This window comes from Perca flavescens, chromosome 6 (assembly GCF_004354835.1).
Source record: "Perca flavescens isolate YP-PL-M2 chromosome 6, PFLA_1.0, whole genome shotgun sequence".
In the NCBI taxonomy this organism is placed as follows: domain Eukaryota; kingdom Metazoa; phylum Chordata; class Actinopteri; order Perciformes; family Percidae; genus Perca; species Perca flavescens.
The window spans coordinates 20,538,095-20,543,243 of NC_041336.1; positions in this window are offsets into that span (position 1 = coordinate 20,538,095).

A 5,149-nucleotide genomic window follows, 5' to 3' on the forward strand; every position below is an offset into this window, starting at 1 on the left:
TGTCCAAACACACACTTCAGACTGACGTCATTCACTCTGGACAGGGTGTTGTTTATTCCTGTGTTGGTGTTAACTCTAAAGGCCATTACTTTCATCTGCAGCAGAATATATGCTGATTAGCTTCCAGGGAGCAAGCCAAGTGAGGGGAGAGGTTCTGCAGAGGGGAGAGTTGGCAAAAGAGGGAGGAAGAGGGGGAGTGGATTTTGAGATAGGCTATGTGAAATGAATTGCCAGAAGTGTGCTAAAACTAAATCTTGAATCTCTACCCCACTGAATGTAGCAGAGGGAGTTTGAGCAAATGCATGCAAATACAGATACAAAAATACACAGAGAAACTAAAAAGAAATATATACACAAACTCGTATATACACACTTTCTCCGCATATGTATGAGGGAGATTTGCAGTCTCATTAATAGTGTTAGCGCAGCAGCACACCTTAATGATTCCTATCTTTCTCGGTGCAACTGCCTCTGACACCATTTCACTTTAACTGCAGGCCCAGCAGGGTTCAGATCAGGACATAGCATAACTCATGCACTGTCCATATATCAAAGACATATCAGTACATACCAGAGAGTGACTAATTGACCACAACCCCAGAAGATCAAGTCCAAATCCAAAGCCAGGTTGTCAGCTCTGACAGGCGTGAGTCTGGCCCTCATCCGTAGTTGACCCTCCGCTCCTCTCTGTTTTATGCTGAACAGAGTCATATTCAGAGCTGAGGCCACTCCACTCCTATTCTTCTCTGGTTTAATGGACCTTTATGACCAGATTTGATCAGCTTCCTTATTTCTTAGTCCCTAACCTTATGCTTTGAGTCTGTACCTATACTGCTCAACAATGAAACCATAACTAAATATAAATCATCTTTTCTCTTACTCTCATTCTGATTCATTCTGATAGCCTTTCCACACTCTCTCATTTGTTCTTTTTATTTTTCCCTCAATATCCCCCCCCTCTCTCTCTCTCTCTCTCTCTCTCTCTCTCTCTCTCTTGCTCTCCACCTTACACAAACACAACTCTAATAAATTGTGGCACTGGTAATTACATAGAACCCACCGGTAAATTTCACTTCCATTTACATTTAGATTAAAGAATATTTCATTCCTATCAATCTACAATGCAAGACCAATGTGTGCATGACTTCTCCCATATGCAGACACAACTGTTCATGGCATTTCTATATTCTCACTGGTGCATATGCGGACACACATGGGATGAACACATAGGCTTACACTCAGATATAGTCTACACATACACAAAGTGTGCGAGCGCAAGCACATATGGACAAATGCACATTAGTGTGGTAAATCCTAATTTCACTGCCCACATGTGCAAACATATAGTTGATGGTATCTTAAAGTCAAATGATAGCTCAGGTAAGTTGTCTTTATAAATTGAGTGCTGTTTTGAAAGAGCCACGATTTACCTTGAACTGTGCAATGTTTATCTGATGAAAGAAATCATCCTCACCAACCCTCTCTGGGGTCTTGTTTGTGTGCGCGGGAAATAAATCTTTTTTGCAAGAATATTTATCTGCCTCTACACTTAATACCACTAACTCTCTGCTTACTATTTCCACAGTGATGCAATGGTGAGTCTTTGGAGGGAACATACTCCTGTCCCACACACAGACACAACACACACACACACGTTTATAATCACACACACAAACGTACCCACTTCTGGATCATAATACATTCAGATGCAATCTCATCCACTGTGCATAAAAGACAGCAATATGTGCCCAAAACCTAACTGTAATATTCCAATGGTTTATAAGGAGAGAGGAGAGAGAAAAAGAGCCAGATGCGGCAACTGGGGAAAAAACAGATACCACCAAGATTTTGCCTACTCTCTCTCCTTCTCTCTTTTTCTGTCTGTCTGTCTCCCCATCCGTCTCTCGCCCTGAGTCTCCAACCCACCCCCATCCCCTCAGTATGACTGCATCATTTCCAACAGTAATGAGTGCACCAGGAGCAGGGAGATGGCAAGGGAGAGGGGAAGTACTTCAAGGAATTAGAGTGTTTATAATATACACAACGGTTTTCCTCTTGTGAATGATCTGCACAGACACCCAGTATAACCTGAAGGTACAGAAACACCCACCAGTATAGTGCGTGCTCTCTTTTACGTTATTAGAACATTATTAACAAATTCAAAGGAGCTTCTTTTTTCAATCACTATCAAGGAGCCTTACTGAAAATGCATGTGCCATTGTTTTTTTGCATTACCTGATTGTTCAGGATGCACCCATTACTGCCCCTGCTCCACTCTCAGTGGCACTCCAGGACACAGAAAATACATTACCTAGCAGTGCTTAAGTGTATGAGACATTAACTAAAGCTTTTGCCAGAAGATAATATGGAGGTAATTTCCTGCGTAAAATTGGTTTCTTTTTTCTTGTGTGAGAGACGTTTATTCCCAGGTGGTGAACTGGCTGTGAAAAAGCATAAAGACAATGTTTCCATCACTGACACAGGACACATTTGAGTGTCTGTAGGTGCTCATATATGTATGTGTAGGTGTCCGGGTGCAGACATCAGTGTAGTGGTATTTTCTCCACCCAGACAGCTTTATAGTCATTAGGTAGTTGTGCTGATATGATCGGTTGAGGTTCAGGCTGGTGGCTGCAGGAGGAAATTGGAGCGACGGGGTGATGTTAAAGTTTAGACTGCAAAGCAGTGGGAAACCAACAAACTAACAATGCTGGTCACTGGGACAGATCAACATCAGTACAGTGTAAGGATACACACACTTATACACATGTACAAACACATGCTGTTGACCCTCAGGGTTAAAATGAACTGGCAAAACATCCTAGACAGCTTAGCAGAAAGCAAATCACTGGAGAGAGTGGAGTTCAAATCAGCAGAGGAAAATTGCTGTCCTACTGTAAGAGCATGCAGACCTACAGACTCATGCAGAATGATCAGCACAACAGGGCAGTAGCCAGAATACTGATCATGAATGTACCTCCTCCCCCATGAAAAGCCAGACACCAAAATGTATGTGATTATTTTATATTTTTGTATATTTTTCAGTGAACTTTTCAGTTATATTGTTTGTAAATGTTATTTCCCAACATAAAGATCCCTGTTCTGTGAAAACCATGTATGGCCAACTTTTCATGAACAAAGAAAAACTAATTAAATGGGTTTTAAAAGGCTTAGCCTAAAAAGTGGGAGAATTTGTCTAAAAATGCCAAACCACTAAATGTGGAGATGTGTAGACTTCACTGGACAGTGATAATGCACAATGTCATGAAGATAAAATTCTGGTAGGGAATTTTATTAATCTATTTATTTATTGGCCTAAACTAAATATATCCATGAATGGAATAAGCCTGTAAAATATCTACCAATGTAGAATGTCAACTCCCCTGAAGTTCCTAAAACCCACAAGATTCCCAGAAAAATACCAAGGACAAGACCACTTTGTCCTCAATATATATATAGCTACGGTCCTTCACACAGACAAGAAAATATGAATACAAAATATTACATAGCCACACAACAATTATTTCTTATGGACTTCCCCTATTAAATCCATACTAATCAATACGAAAAAGAATATTCACTAGGATGTGATATGTGCAAGAAGCCTGTAACTTTATATCTGAAAGAAATTTGTATGCTTAGCCTAAATGGGAGTTCTAAGACTCGGTCACTTGAAATAACCAAGACACATTGTCTACTTATGTAAGAACAGACTAACACAGAAGCAAATCTTTGCATGTTGTACACATTCTGACACGTTTTCTCTATATACATGTTTCTTTCTGTCTCACAGCAACACCCACAGCCATACAACACAGTACACTTTACCGACCATTACAGCAGAGGGGTAATCCATCACTGAGAAACCTCTGTCCACGGTCTCCTGAGAAACCAGAGAGGGTCACCACACTAGTTTAAACTAAGATGTTACTGTAATACAAGCGTCTGCTCACAAACTTATGTGTGCGCGTTGTGTGAAATAGAGAAGTGTGGGAGCGAGTCTATTACAGTTTTTGCCGATTGCTTACACACTAAAAGTGAATGGTTAGACAAAAGCATCAGAACCTTAACCTTTTGTAACCATGCCTTAAACAAAGGCACCAAAAGTACAAACACATTTTCTGCTTTGCACTTTGTTTGCAATTCTGCAACACACTTCTTGCAAAACACTACACACTGTTTCTTACATTAGAAACTTGGTTCAAGAATGAAAACTCTTGCAATCATTGGGAAAACACTTATCTTCAAAATGCAAAACACTTTTTGAAATTGGCAACAAACCCAAACATATAATCACCTTGTGTATCACCATTAGTCTTTAAGGAGTTCTCCATCACCATGCCACTATAGATCCCTATAATACTGTACACATAATCACATTTCTGAATACACTACATAATGTAGTTGTATAGGACGGATCACAGCAGCCCAGGTTTATTGTCATCTGGGATAATGTTAGTTTCCACCATGCTGCTCTGGTCCAGTACTGGTTCACCAACCACAATACTGGAACCTCACAGTTGTATACTTGGCCTCTTACTCCCCATATCTCAATCCGATTGAGGAATTATTTTCAGCTTGGAGTTGGAAAGTGTACGTGGGCCAACCACATGCCCACATGCCTCTCCTGCAAGTAATTTAAGAGGCACGCAGAGACATTGAGGTGGGGTCAGTCCAGGGATGGATACGGCACGCAAGGCGATATTTCCCCCGTTGCCTGGCCAGGGATGATGTTGCTTGTGATGTGAATGAGCTGATGTGGCCAAACCCTAATAGAAGGCGGGATCCATAAACCATACACCCCATCATTTACAAAACCATTTTTTGTTTACCATTGCACTGTAATTTTAGTGTGATTATTTTTATTGTTTTTTGTTTATTTACAGTAACATATTGTATTGATTACTGTACTGTAAGTCTACTTTTTTATGTTTCATTTGTATAAACCTGCAATGGTAAATAATAAACTGGATTTTTGAATTTTCATTTCAACGGAAATAAAAGGGAATTAATGGGAATAAACAGGATTTTAAATATTGCTTTCCATGGAAAGTTTAGCTGGGGAATTTTGGAAACATTCCAATTTTGATTTACTAAGGTTAGTGCGCTATAAAATTAAGACACTTAGGTTAATAATAGCAATGGGTTA